Below are 15,720 nucleotides of genomic sequence, written 5' to 3'. Positions count from 1 at the left end.
TAGAAAATAAATTATGATGTGTTCTGAAGAAATGAAAAAGATAGTACAGGCACTTTTGATATTTATATGTGAGGCCCTGGGCTTTATCCCCAGTACTGAAAAAAAAATGTATATATATATACTTTGCTATTAATATATGCTATTAATATATTAATATATGCTATTAATATGGTTAAAGTTTGAAAATAGAATGTTATCTTAGTGTATATCTTAGTGTATATATAGTGTTATCTTAGTGTATATATAGAATGTATATCTTAGTGGTATATTGGCTCTGAAAGCAATCGATTGTTTGCTTTCAAAAGGAGTCATGTTATGTTCACATCTGTTTATGATAAATCTATTGTTTAAATAGATGTATTCTTTAAGAATGTATAAAAGAAGGTTTCTTCCATTATTTTCAAGCATCAGATATAGTGGTTTTTTAAAAAAAATATTTACATATATATTTTTAGTTGTTGATGGACTTTTATATGTGGTGCTGAGAATTGAACCCAGTGCCTCACACATGCTAGGCAAGCTTTTACCATTGAGCCACAACCCCAGCCCTGGGGTACAGTGTTTTGTTGTTGTTTTGTTTGCGTGTGTGTGTGTGTGTGTGTGTGTGTGTGTGTGTGTGTTTCACTACTATCTATAGTGAGCATTAGAGCCATAAACCTTTTGCATTCTGGGCTAGGGTCCTTGGTCAAATCATGAATGTTCTTCAGTGTTCCTATTAAATGATCTGCTCCAGATGTGATTTCTCAGGTGCTCTATAAAATCAGGATTCTGTTGTCTTATCTGCTGATCAAACTTCCATTCCTGTTGAGATGAGGCCGTATAGGCTGGGTAGGCTCTGAAATCCAGAAGCAGGTAAGACTGTGGTATTTGTCATCATTCCTGACATTAGTTGTTGAACTTGAAGGTTCTGCATTAAACCTGCTGCCATACTAATGAAAGCTGGATCATTTACCAAGCTAGCCATGTCAAAGCTCAATTCAGTTTCTGTAGGACTAGATAACTCTCTTAAACTCCATTCTTCTATTTTCAGATTTAACTTATGTGAATCATTTTCAGGGTCAAGATATAATGCTTTTTGAAAATTATAACTGCTTCTCCAAATTTATTCATGGCAATGAGGGCCATCCCCATCCTCCTGTAGGCCTTGGCTATACTTTGAATCAATTGCTATTTTTTTTTTTTTTTTTGCACCTGTATAGTAAATTAATTCACTTTGGGCAACAATGCTGTTGCAATAATAAACTGCATTATTGCTTGTGTGGAATGATCCGCTGCAGCAGCATGATTTCCTTCTTTCATGTGGTGATTACCTTTATCTTTTCTTTCTTCCTTTTTTCCCCAGTACCTGAGATTGAATCCAGTGGCTTTCTACCACTGAGCTACATCCCCTGCCCATTTTATTTTGTATTTTAAGACACAATCTCACCTAGTTGCTGAGGTCGGTCTCAAACTTGCTATCCTCCAGCCTCTCAAGTAGTTGGGAGTACCCACCATACTGGGCATGCCTTTATCTTTTAGTTGGTTGGCTTTTCCCACATCTTTAGGCACTGGGTGTGAGAGGGACAGAATGTCATTCTTTTCCCTTTTTTTTGTTGATTCTTTTTGATTATATATCACAGTAGAATCCATTTTGATGTAATTATACAAGCATGGAATATATCTTATTTTAATTAGGACTCCAGTCTTATGGATGTACACAATGGTGAGATTCACTATGGCATAAACGTACATAGGAAGGTTAGGTCAGATTCATTCCACTGTCTTTCTCTTTCGTATCCCCCCTCCCTTAATTTCCCTTTGTCTAATCCACTGAACTTCTCTTCTTCACCCCCGACTCCCATTGTGGGTTAGCTTCCACATATCAGAGAAAACAACCTTTGGTTTTTTGGGATTGGCTTATTTCACTTAGCATGATAGTCTCCAGATCCATCCATTTACCGGCAAATGTCATAAAGTCATTCCTTTTTATTACTTGTTAAAATCCATGTTGTGGGCTGGGGATATAGCTCAGTTGGTAGAGTGCTTGCCTTGCAAGCACAAGGCCCTGGGTTCAATCCCTAGCACTGAAAAAAAAAAAAAATCCATGTTGTATATATATATCACAATTTCTTTATCAGAATGTCATTCTTACAGAAGAATTCATGAATATTTCTGTCAAAGGCTGTGAAACTGCTAGATATGTGTCTTCTGAACTGATCTTTAAAACTGTCTGCAAGCACTGAATTGCAACTTCCAAACTTTCTTGTTAGTGGGAAGCATCCATCCGACTTTGTTTACACAGGAAAGAGTAACTGCACAAACTAGTTGCTTGATAGATGACATTTTATACACTTAAATACTTTCAGGCTAGAGGACCAGAGACGACAGCTCCTGGGCATCCATAAGCCAATCAGTCTGACCCTTCATCCTCAAAGCCTGAGCCTGGCTGCAGATTATAGGACGCCTGCTGCCACTCACTTAGCTCAACCAGCTGCCATTTCCCCCACTTTTGGATTTTTTTCTCTTATTGAGATGTAGGTGTTCTTTATATATTCTGGATTTTAAGACCTTATCAGATAGGTATACGTAATTTGCAAAAGTTTTTCTCCCATTCTGTGGGTTGCCTTTTTAGTGGGCTATTTTCATTTTGGATATACAAAAGTTTTAGATTTTGATGTAATCCAGTTCTATTTTTTTTCTTGCTGTGGTGGATAGGATTTCCAAAATTATGCTGAATAGAAGTGGTAAAAGGCATCCTTGCCTTCACCCTGATCTCAGAGGAGAAGCTTTTAGTCTTTTGCCAATGAGTACATTAGTTATGTGTCTTTTATATCTGACCTTTATTATGTTATACTACTTTCCTTCTTTCTATGATTTGATTGTGATTTGTCCCACCAAAACTCATGCTAGGACTCAGTTCCCTAATGCTCTCTCAGCTGGGCTTAAAGAAAGTCTAAAGAAATCCTGTTGTTTAACACAACCTTCCTGAGGTTATTAAGGGATGTCTGTTGTGCATCAAGGCCGTGCCAGTGGAGGACACAATGTCTGCCATGGTCAGGTATGAGTTTCTTATCATTTTTTTTCATGGGCATTGACTCCTGTGTTTGGTACCAAAGCTCTCATAAAGAACACAAAATCAGAATCAGTCACACACCTTTTGGCAGGTCCTAATAAGCCTGGTATTTAGGTTTAGGCCGTTGGCACAATGGTGTGACTCATCCCCAGGGAGACATCTAAGAGCATCTCCAGTATGCCTGATATACAGGATCCTACTGTCTTCCAGCTTCCAGGTGTGAGATTTCCTGTCTCCTATTTGCCCTTAGATTGCCCACAAAGATATAGCCCTGGGGTGCACATGGAACCTCTTCCTTAATTTTTAAGTGACCTATTCATGGTAAGGAGGCATTGGTGTTCACTGGCAGTCTCATTGTTGACATGGTTGCATGAGCCCATACAGTGTTGTTCATAAAGATCCTACATAGAGGACTAGCAATAGTCTAGTCCTTATTTTCATCCTGACCATTGGGATACCTCTTGTCCATATAATCAAAGAAGCATGACACACCAAAGTACTAGCCCAGCAAGGTTTCATTTGTTGTGGTTATGACATTTTGAAAGAGTTGCTTAGGTTAAAACGGGGCATCTTTGACACCCTCCCATGTGTCAGGTACCAAATTCTCACTTGGTAAAACAGGACTTGGGTTCTTGGGGTATACACTGTGATGTTAGAATGTTGGTTGTATTAGTCAACTGTCTATAACTGTAGCAAAATGCTCGAGACAATCAACTTAAACAGAAGAAAGTTTATTTTGGCTTACAATTTTGGAGGTTTTAGTCCATGGTTGATTGGCCCTATTGCTTTCTTTTTTTTTAAGCATTGAGGTTCATTTTGACATAATTATACAAACTTAGAATATAATTTGCTCCCAGTCAGCCCCCAGAACTTTCCCTTTCCTTCACTCCTCCCTCCCCTATTCTTTTCCTCTACCCAAGTAGTCTTTCTTCTTTTTATTTATAGTTTCTTGAATTTAGTGCATTATAGATAAACCTAAAGGTGAAATTCACTGCATTATATTTATATATGTACATAGGATAGTTTAATCAATTTAATTCCACCGTTCCTCCCTTTCCCTTTCCTCCTCCTACTCCTTCAATTCCCTTCTTCTACTTTACTGATCTCTTTTATTTTCATGGTATGCCCCCATTTCCCCCTCTTATTTTGGTCTAGCTCACACATATGAGAGAAAACATTCAATTCTTGACTTTCAGGACTTGGCTTATTTCACTTGGCATGATGTTCCTCAGTTCCATCTGTTTACTAGCAAATGCCATAATTTCTTTCTTCTTTATGGCTGAGTAAAACCCCATTATGTGTGTGTGTGTGTATGTAATACATTTTAAAAAATCCATTCATCTGTTGATGGGCATCTGGGCTGGTTTCATAACTTGGCTATTGTGAATTGCATGCTATAAACATTGTTGTGGCTGCATCCCTATAGTATGCTCATTTTAGATCCTTCGAAACATATCAAGGAGAGGGATAGCTAGGCCATATGGAGGCTCCATTCCTGCTTTTTGAGGAATCTTTGTACTGCTTTCCAGAGTTCCCCATTGCTTCTTGGCCTGTGGTGAGGCCGTGCATCATGGTGGGAGCACACGGTGGAGGAAGCTATTTGCCTCATGGCATCCGGGAAACAAAGAGAAAGCGGAGAGACTGGGGCCTTTAGTGATCATGTCCCCAATGATCTAACTTCCTCCTACGTGGCTCCACCTCTTAAAGGTTCCTTCATTATGGACCGGGAATCAAGTCTTCAGCATATGACCTTTGGGGAACACTTCAAATCCAAACTATAGCACAGGTATATCACTGACAGGATGAGAGATCACTGTGATGGAATGAGGTTCAGGGTGGTGGGAGATTCAAGATTTCATCAGGTTACCAGAGGTGGCCACAACTTGAAAAAACCTAGAGAAGGCAGTATGCTTCCAGGTCTCCACTGGCTCCTTCTTGTTGAAGGAGCAGATTGACAAGGTGGTGTCCATTTTTCTCCTCTCCTGGGGGCTCAGGTGTTCCCCACCTATTGGGCAGAGGTTAAACTACTTTGGTGTAGTTACTGGTCTGTCTGTCTGTCTTTCTTAGCCCTGAGATGACTACATCTGCACACACCCATTACCTTTGTTGCTTGACTCAGACCTTTTGACCTCAGTCATCTAGTCCAGCTTTGTAGCCTGACATATCTTATAATGTTGCTCACCCAGCCAGAAAGAAGAGATACTCTTGGTGTCACAAAAGGGACCCTAGCACTCTGTTTCTCCTTGGTTCTATTTGCCATCCCCTTGAGATCCCATAGAGGGGAGGCATGGGGAGAAGTATTATCTTCAGATAAGAGTTAAAGGGCTCTCTCTCAGATACTGTCGTGGCCTGACCCACAAGTTAGCCTCAGGACATATACCCTAAAGGGGAAAAGGAAAAAAAAAATGGTTGTTTGGGAATATCAAGATTGGGATTTGGTAGGCACAGTCTAATAAGGTGGCTGCCTTGTTTACCTCCACTCCTACCAAGCTCAGTTTTCTCATCATGTGTCATAATGCTGTGGTTCTTGTGTTGAAGTGCAGTATTTAATGCCTATATTGCCCCAGTCAGACAGGGATACTGCCCCATTATCAGTCTATCTTGATGTTCTTTCTTCAGTTGTTTTTTGAGTCAGTTATTCCATCATTCAATAGCTCCATTGGCTTATGGATGACAAGGTGCATGGGAGGTTCATTGTATTTCATGTCATGTTGCTTGGGTAGTGGAGGATGTTCCTTGGTCAGAGTGAAGTACTATAGGGTATCTAAAAGTATGACATAAGTTCCTTACAAAGGCTGCTATGGTAGTCCCAATATCCACAAATATATTTGTTCCTTCCAGGCAGCAAATTATTGCCATAGTCTTGTTTCCTCACAAGGAATCCTTTGATAGTACGGTCACTCAGTTGCCATTCTTCACAAGGGAAAAGTCAATGAAAATGTGGCAAGATATGGCAGTCGGAGTGGACTGCATAGCCATTACCACTGCATGCAGTTTAGTGCATTGAACAGAACATTCATGTCTAGTTTCAGTCAAAAGACGGTCATTCACTGGCTGGTGGCTGCAGCCCAGTGCATGCTGTATGCTTTTAGTTTCGAACAGTCACTAGTAAATCATGCTGTATCATCAGTAGGTATGTTTTTGAGTCTTGGGTTACCGGTTTCCATTGGAGAAGCCAAAGCATCCTCTACAGGTTACTTAGTTCCTTCCGGTAAGCTGCCATTTACTTGTGGTGGACTACTGGTTCACAACTTGGGCCTGATCTTTTAAAAAAAAATTTTTTTTAAATTGTATATGGACACAATACCATTATTTTATTTATTTATTTTTATGTAGTGCCAAGGATCAAACCCAGTGCCTCACAGGTGGTAGGCGAGTGCTGTACCACTGAACTACGACTCCAGCCCTTAGGCCTGATCTTGAATGTACCATTTTCATTTATAATTGAGCTCTGTTGAGCCTGGTCACTTTCATTGGTGGGGTTTGCATGCATTCAAGTAAGAATGTACAGGTCAATTTGCAGCATCCCATGTGGGGCTCTAGCTGTAAGCTGCCCAGTCTCCACTAGTACTTGAAACCAAGCAGATATACCACTCTTCAAGAAGCTGTATCTGGCGGCTGCTTCAGGCCTCCGCTTCGGGCCTCCAAAATACAAGAGGTTGGTGTACTCCAGTGACAGTTTTCTGTTGCTATAGACTATAGTCAGCATGCATGGATGTTGAGGACACCTATCATTCCATCAGGCTACCAGGTTCTAAAAGTTCATGGCCTGTGGAATGGTTTCCAAGGCCTGCTGTTACAAAGGCCCTATATAGTTGGTGGCTTTGCTAGTCACCTTGTCTAAGGGAGCCAAAAGAACACCCAAGGTGGGGTACATGCTGTCCCCAGTACTCAAAGAGGCTTAGTAGCAATTGGACTTGTATTTTATTAGTGGGTACCTCTAGGGCAGCATTTTTATTGACTGTATGTGGAATATTTCTTTGGTTTCCTGCTCACGTGGCCTTGGAATGAAGCCTGAGATAGTCCATTGTTAGTCTCTATGCTCTGGAGTCCTTTTTTGATGTGCCAAACTGGACTGTTAGATTGCTGGTTGTAATATTTTTATCTGTAACAAGTCCTGGATTAATAAAGTATGTCCTTTCCCCCCCCTCTATTTGATATGCACTACTGCTTTTGTTGAATAACTCATTGAGGCTTAGGCAGCTTGGGCCATAGGCAGGGGGTGGTTGCCACTGCCATGGCACCGATTCTTAGTTGTGAATGGTCACACACTCTCAGGAAGTGGTGATGTTGTAGGCCAAAATGTCAATACCTACAATGCACTCAGCAGTGGAAACCATGGTCACCAGCATCTAGAATGACCCAAAGTTTCCTGCCCACAAGCAGATAAGCACCAGGGATCATTGTTCTTATCCCCAAAACCTCCTGACATTGGTTTTGCTTTTCCCCTAAGAGGACTTGGAAATATTGTCACGTGGGTTGCCCAAGACATTTGGGTGTGCAATGTTGTTTTATAAAACAAACCAGGCTGAATAAGACCACCTTGGCCTTTCTCCATATCTGTCCTTTGGAAGTGAATCTTCCTTCCTGGGAAGGGCTACTTTGCACCTGTTGGTTCCTTCTCAGGTGCCCCAGGGTCCATCCGAGTATTGAATTCATGAGCCCTCTGTATTGCTTAAGTCTTTGTGTGTTTTCACTTGTCTCTAAATATTTTAAATTTATTTCATGATTGCTTCTTTGACACATTGATTAAGTGTATGTGAACCTCCACAAATTCATGAATTTTCCAGTTTTCCCAATTATTGATTTCTAACATTATCCTGTTGTGGTCTGAGAAGATACTTTGTATAATATCTACCTTTTAAAAATATATTGAGACTAAATTTGGGGGCCTAACATATGGTCTAGCCTTGAGAATGCCCATTGTACTTGAAAAGAATGTATGTTCTGTTTTTTGAAAATTAAAAAATTTTGCTTAACATGTATTAATTGTCTATGTTAATGGGGTTCAGTGTGGTATTTGTAGAATTATCCTAGGTGCCCACTAAACAGATGAATGGATAAAGAAAATGTGGTATATATTCAATAGGAGATTCTTCAGTCTTCCTTCAGTGACAGGAAGAATGAAATCCTGTCACCTGCAGCAAAATGGATGGAACTGGAGGATATCATGTTAAATGAAATAAGCCAGACACAAAAAGAGAAGTCTCTATCTATATCAAAGGTAATTACTGATAAGGAGGGACTTCTGTCATTTTGCTATTTGTTTTATATTTGCCTTTGTTCCTTGCTTCCTGCATCACTTTTTTCATGTTTGGTTGATTTTTTTTTTTATAATGAAATGTTTAAATTCTCTTCTCAATTATCTCTAAAGCAATTCTTGTTTATGGTTACCATGGTGACTACATTTTAATATCATAAAATTATAACACTAATTTGAATTTATATTAACTTCAAAAACATACAAAAATTGTTCCTTTATAGCTCCATCCCCACCACTTTCAGTTATGGATGTCAGAAAATTATACCTTTATGCATTGTATTTTCCAAATCGCAGACTAATAATTTGTTTTTAATGTCTTAGTCTCTTAAATCATGTAGAAACCAAAAAGTGAAGTTACAAAGCAAAGTTACAATGATACTTTTGAAGTTATCAATATATTTTCCTTCATCAGAGATCTTTATTTCTTCAAATGACTGTGAGTATTCTTTCTATTTTGACCCAAAGGACTCTCTTTAGCTTTTCTGACAGGGAAGGCCTAATGATAACAACCTCTTTCAGCTTTTGTTGACTTGAAAATGTCTTAATTCCCTCTCATTTTTGAAAGAATATTTTGCTGATTTTAGGATTCTTAGTTGACCAATTTTCCTTAAGCACTTTGAATATTGATATATCAATCCACCGCCTTCTAATCTGCAAGATTCTGATGAGAAATCTGCTGGTAATCTTATTGGAGATCTTTTTACATAATGAGTTGATTTCAAAATTCTTCATCATTGTCTTTTGACAGTTTTATTATCATGTGCTTCAGTGTGGGACTCTTTGAGGTCACCTTGCTTAGAATTTGATGAACTTCTAGGATATTTATGTTCATGTCCTGCATTTAATTTGGGAAGTTTTTTTTTGCCATTATTTCTTAAAATAATCTCTCTAGTTCTTTCTCTTTCTTCTGGACTCCCACAGTGCATATGTTGGCTCACTTAATGGTATCCCACAGGTCCCTTAGACTCTGTTCACATCAATCTTTTTTTCTTTCTGTTCCTCAGACTTGATGATTTTAATTATCCTGTATTCAGCTTAACTTCTGCCTGCTCAAGTCTTCTTTTGAATCTCTTGGAAAGTGTTATTTCTTTTTTCCATCCTTGCACTATCAACTTATTTGCGTCTTTCTTTTTTTTGGTGGGGAAGCACTAGGATTGAATCCAGGAGTGTTCTACCTCTGAATTACATGCCCAGTCCTTTTTATTTTGAGACAAGATCTTGCTAAGTTGTGCTTTTAGTTCCAGAATTTTTCTTTGATCTTTTCTTATGTTTTCTACCTCCTTATAGATATCTACATGTTGTTCATACATATTTTTTCATGTTGTCTTTTATCTTTTTGAGCAAATTTTAAGTTTAAAATATTTGTGTAGTTAAGTCTGCTATTTTGTCTTTCTCAGGGACAGTTTCTGTTTATTTACTTTTTTCTTTGGGATTATACTTTCTTTTTTCTTTGTGGAAACAAATCATGACTCTTTTTGTTGAAAACTGCACATTTAAATCTTATTATGAATCTAGAGATCAAATTATCACTGTTCCCCATTGTTTGCAGGGATTTTTGTTTGTTTGTTGTAGGGTGTCTGGGTTAGTCAACTTTCCATCACTGTGACAAAATACCTGAGAAAACCAAATTAAAAGAGAAATATTTATTTTGGTTCATGTTTTCAGTCAATGGCCAGTTAGCTTCATTGCTTTTAGGCTTGTGGTAAAGCAAACATCATGGCAGGGAGGGTGTGAGGAAGCAAAGCTTTTCACTTCCTGGTGGCCAAGTAGCAGAGACAGTGAGAGTGAGAGCAAGAGACAGCGAGTGCCTGGGACTAGGGACAAAATGTACCTTTCAAAGGCATGCCTCCAGTGACATACTTCTTCCTGCTAGAACTCACCTTCTAAAGTTTCCACCATCTCTGCATGGTGCCATCAGCTGGGAACCTAGCTTTCAACAAATGAGCCTCAGGGGAAATTCCAGATCCAAATTATAATAGTGTCACTTCACTGTGATGGTCAGTCTGATGTGCAAACTTAAGGTCTTCTCAGGTCTTTTCTGATTTTGTGCCTTTCTGTCAGCAGGTGTGGTGACTCTCTAAATTACTCTTCATATGTGGTTACTTTTGAATATCCTACTTAAATATCTGGCTCCCAAAAAGAGAAAAGGAAAAGTGAAGGGAAGAAAAAAAGCCCAAACCTTTAAATTCCTTGGAAGTCACTTTTAATTAGTGGAGGACAGGATCACTAGGATGGTGGTCCAGATGGCAGCAATGACTGCCTCTTTCTGCTAGGACTTCCATGATAAGAAGCATCATTCGTCAATCAGAACACAGATTGACATTTAAAGGACACCTTATTGCCCACCCTGGTTCTTGGGCACTGCCACCTGCTGTGGTGGAGGTAGATCAGGGATGAATAGTTGCTACCTAGATAAGAGTTGAAATTAACCTTGATTTGTCTTGTAAGTTTCTGAATATTGTAAGCCTTCAAATTAACACCAGGTTTCAAAATCAGAGAGATTGTGGTCGTGCAATTATTGTGTAGACAGAGTGATAAGTTACTAGTTCTTACTATTCCATTATCTTTCTTCTAGTTCAATCTTCATGTATAGGCTTTTGGATGAAAATAAATTTTCATTTTTTTCTGGAATAAATGACAGAAGTGCAATTTCTGGGTTCTAGGGGAATTACATGTTTAGTTCTTTAGGAAACTGCAAAATTATTTTCCAGAGCGAATTTTTCATTGTATACTCCCACCAATAACATATGAGAAGTATAGTTACTCCATATTCACATCAACATTTAGTTTGGTCATTATTCTAAAATTTATTTTTTTGTGGTACTGGGGATTGAATCACCCATGCTGAGCAAGTATTCTACCATTAAGTTACTTATTCATCCCTTTTTATTTTTTTTGGTACCAGGGATTGAACTCAGGGGCACTGAACCACTGAGCCACATCCCCAGCCCTATTTGTATTTTATTTAGAGACAGGGTCTCACTGAGTTGCTCAGCACCTGGCTGTTACTGAGGCTGACTTTGAACTCATGATCCTCCTGTCTCAGCCTCCCAAGCTGCTGGGATTACCAGCATGTGCCACTGCACCTGGCCTTACTCATTCCTTTTAATTTTATTTTGAAACAGGGTCTCACCCAGGCTGGTCTTGAACTTGCAATCCTCTTGCCTTGGCCTCCTGAGTAGCTGGAATTACTAATGTGCATTACTGTGCCTGACTTGTCATTTTTTATTTTAACCTTTGGATCAGTGTGTAGTGCCATATTATGGTTTAAATTTGCATTTATCTAATGGTTAGTGAAATTGAACAGATTTCAAAACGCTTGTTTACAACATATATGCGTATACATATGTGTATAATGTGTATATATTATATACAAATATATAAAATAACAAGATGTTTGTTCATGTCTTTTGCTCATTTTCTAATTGGAGCATATATATTTGCTATTGAGTTTTTGTTTTTGCATTGCTGGGGATTAAAGCCAGGGCCTTGTGCTTGTGAGGCAAGCACTCTACCAACTGAGGTATACCCCAGTCTACTGCTGTTGAGTTTTGAGAGTTTAAAAAAGTATATATTCTAAGCTGGGTGTGGTGGCACATGCTTGTAATCCCAGCTACTTGAGTGCTGAGGCAGGAGGATCCCTAGTTTAAGACCAGCCTGGGTAACTTAGAGAGAACTTGTCTCAAAATAAAAAGGGCTGAGGAAGTAATTCGGTGAATGTGTCCCTGGATTTAATCTCCAGTAATGCAAAAAAAAAAAAAAAAGTTTATATTCTAGATAACCAATATGCACCCATTAGAATGGCAAAAATTCAAAACACTGAAAACACCCCATATTGTCTAGTACATGGAATAGAAACTCCTTTTTAAAATTATTTTTTTATTTTTTAGATATTTTATTGTTGAATGGAGAAGTCACAAATCAAAATGGAATGGGACAGAGGTGACAAATTTAAAACAGTTTTGTTCCACACTATTCTGGATTTCTTAAGGTTAGAAATAGGAAAATGTCAACTGGGAGGATACTCGTTCAAATGAAGTCTTTCTAAATGTTTGTACTTTGAAAAGAAAACAACTTTTCTCTGAAAAATACCAATCATCCTTATTGCATGAAAGCCCTAATTTAGGAGACTGAGTGAAGAGCTTTTTAGTTAACGAACTGTATCTCTTAGGCACATTAGGAATGTTTGCTTTTAATCAATGAGCTTAAAAATCACCACTTCCACCCTGAAGACTAGCATGACTCTACCTGGGGCTGGTGGCATTTCATCCATACTGGAGAGTTTCATGGTGTCTGCACATGCTTCTGTTTTTGCAACCCTCAGTCTCATGGGTTTGGAGGGAAAAAAAACTACAGTGAAAGAACTGTAGTGGGTTCCCTAATGAATAACTAAACAAAATAAACTCTGTGGCCTCGAGCTCCACGCTGGACAGGAACCTCCTCAGCTTCTTGTGGCAGTTGTAATCCAGGGTGGTGGTGTAGACGGTCTTGGGGTACTTGGGGTAGAGGATGGTGGTGCTGAGGAAGGGTGTGGGCTTGTGGCGGGGCGCAAAGCGCACCTCAGCCTGGTAGTTGCGTCATGTGCAATTGGGGATGCAGGTGACTGGTGTCAGGAGGCCACTGCCAGCTCCAGTGGCAGCTGAACGTCATCAATAAAGTATTACTCCCGGTGGTACTTGACGGAGGAAGTGTACCTCACTTCCGTTGGTGGTAAGGGGTCAAACTCCACTCCTTTGCCAAAGGACAGGGGCCACAGCCTTGAGGAGCAGCTGACCGCCAGGGCTTTGGGGAGAGAAGCTGGGTTCGGGGCCGCTGGGGTCACCATGGCATTGGGCTCCAGCGTCCGGGGGGCCGGGGGGCTCTCCTCACCCCCAGAGGCTGGGGCTGGGGCTGGGGCAGCCCCGAGTCGGGGACGCCGTCGCCCTTTTTCTTCATGTCTACGAGCTCCGGCAAATCCTGCAGGCTCAGCCGACCTACCATGGCTGGGCGCGTGGAGGGCGCGGGAGCACCCGGCGCGGGGGTCGCGGAGGCTGCGGAGCCGAAAGGGTCGCACGCGCAGCGTCCGACCGGCCGGAAACTCCTTTTAATTGCTGGTGGGAATGCAGAATTGTACAGCTGTTTTGGAAGACAGTTTGGCAGTTGCTTACAAAACTAAACCTACCCTCGTTGAAAATAGAAGGTATGTCAGTGGAGAAAGGGGTTAAAGTAGGGAGGGTGCAGAGACAGGAAAAGGGGGGAATGGTGAAATAAAATTGGTCAGATTATGCCATGTACATATACGAATATACCGCAGTGAATTTCATCTTCACGCGTATCTGTCAAGAACCAATTTAAAAAAAACTATATATATATATATATATAACCCTCAAAAAAAAAAAAAAAAAAAAAAAAGACCTAACAATCTAAACCTACTCTTTTTTTTTTTTTTTTTTTTTTTTTTTAAACAAATGGGATACATGTTGTTTCTCTGTTTGTACATGGCGTAAAGGCATACCATTTGTGTAATCATAAATTTACATAGAGCAATGTTGTTTGATTCATTCTGTTATTTTTTTCCCTTCCCCCCACCCCTCCGACCCCTCTTTACCCTCTATACAGTAGTTCCTTCCTCTATACTTGCCCCCCTCCCTAACCCTAACTCTAACCCTTCCCTCCCCCCCATTATGTGTCAACCTCCACTTATTAGCGATATCATTCGTCCTTTGGCTTTTTGAGATTGGCTTATCTCACTTAGCATGATATTCTCCAATTTCATCCATTTGCCTGCAAATGTCATAATTTTATCATTCTTTATGGCTGAGTAATATTCCATAGTATATATATACCACAGTTTCTTTATCCACTCATCAATTGAAGGGCATCTAGGTTGGTTCCACAGTCTGGCTATTGTCAGAGACTCATCAAGGAAAGAAAATTTCAGACCAATATCCTTAATGAACATCGACGCAAAAATTCTCAACAAAATTTTAGCAAATCGCATACAAAAACATATTAAAAAGATAGTGCACCATGATCAAGTGGGTTTCATCCCAGGGATGCAAGGTTGGTTCAACATCAGGAAATCAATAAACGTAATTCACCATATTAATAGACTTAAAGTCAAGAATCACATGATTATTTCAATAGACGCAGAAAAAGCATTTGATAAAATACAGCACCCCTTCATGCTCAAAACACTAGAACAAATAGGGATAGTGGGAACATTCATTAATATTGTAAAGGCCATTTATGCTAAGCCCATGGCTAATATCATTCTAAATGGTGAAAAGCTGAAAGCATTCCCCCTAAAAACTGGAACAAGGCAGGGATGCCCTCTTTCACCACTTCTATTCAACATCGTTCTTGAGACTCTGGCCAGAGCAATTAGACAAACCAAAGAAATTAAAGGGATACGAATTGGAAAAGAAGAACTCAAACTATCCCTGTTCGCTGATGACATGATTATATATTTAGAGGAACCTGGAAATTCCACCAGAAAACTCTTAGAACTCATAAGTGATTTCAGTAAAGTAGCAGGTTACAAGATCAATGCCCATAAATCCAACGCATTTTTATACATAAGTGATGAATCTTCAGAAAGAGAAATTAGGAAAACTACCCCATTCACAATAGCCTCGAAAAAAATAAAATACTTGGGAATCAATCTCACAAAAGAGGTGAAAGACCTCTACAATGAGAACTATACAACACTAAAGAAAGAAATTAAAGAACACCTTAGAAGATGGAAAGATCTTCCATGTTCTTGGATAGGAAGAATTAATATTGTCAAAATGGCCATACTACCTAAAGTGCTATACAAATTCAATGCAATTCCAATTAAAATCCCAATGACGTACCTTACAGAAATAGAGCAGGCAATTATGAAATTCATCTGGAAGAATAAGAAACCCAGAATAGCTAAAGCAATCCTTAGCAGGAAGAGTGAAACAGGGGGTATTGCAATACCAGATCTTCAACTCTACTACAAAGCAATAGTAACAAAAACGGCATGGTATTGGTACCAAAATAGAAAGGTAGATCAATGGTACAGAATAGAGGACACGGACACAAACCCAAATAAATACAATTTTCTCATACTAGACAAAGGGGCCAAAAATATGCAATGGAGAAAAGATAGCCTCTTCAACATATGGTGCTGGGAGAATTGGAAATCCATATGCAACAGAATGAAACTAAACCCATATCTCTCACCATGCACGAAACTAAACTCAAAATGGATTAAGGACCTCGGAATCAGACCAGAGACCCTGCAGATTATAGAAGAAAAAGTAGGTCCAAATCTTCACCTTGTTGGTCTAGGACCAGACTTCCTTAACAGGACTCCCATAGCACAAGAAATAAAAGCTAGAATCAACCACTGGGATAGATTCAAACTAAAAAGCTTTCTCTCAGCAAAGGAAACTAT

The 15,720-nt window shown here is 39.4% G+C and overlaps 1 pseudogene across 1 annotated transcript; it reads right to left on the bottom strand.

Annotated features, from left to right (window-relative positions):
- Positions 1-690: 690 nt before the first annotated feature.
- LOC306637684 (small glutamine-rich tetratricopeptide repeat-containing protein beta-like) lies at positions 691-13,295 on the bottom strand (annotated as a pseudogene). The gene is made up of 2 exons: positions 12,720-13,295; positions 691-1,345 (listed from the first exon to the last, which is right to left on the bottom strand). The product of its transcript is annotated as a small glutamine-rich tetratricopeptide repeat-containing protein beta-like (transcript).
- Between the last annotated feature and the right edge of the window lie 2,425 nt (positions 13,296-15,720).

This window comes from Sciurus vulgaris (genome assembly GCF_902686455.1).
Source record: "Sciurus vulgaris genome assembly, chromosome: 10".
NCBI classification, from domain to species: Eukaryota; Metazoa; Chordata; class Mammalia; order Rodentia; family Sciuridae; genus Sciurus; species Sciurus vulgaris.
Note: the sequence above shows the minus strand (reverse complement) of the source record. Positions and strands in the feature narration are given on the sequence as shown.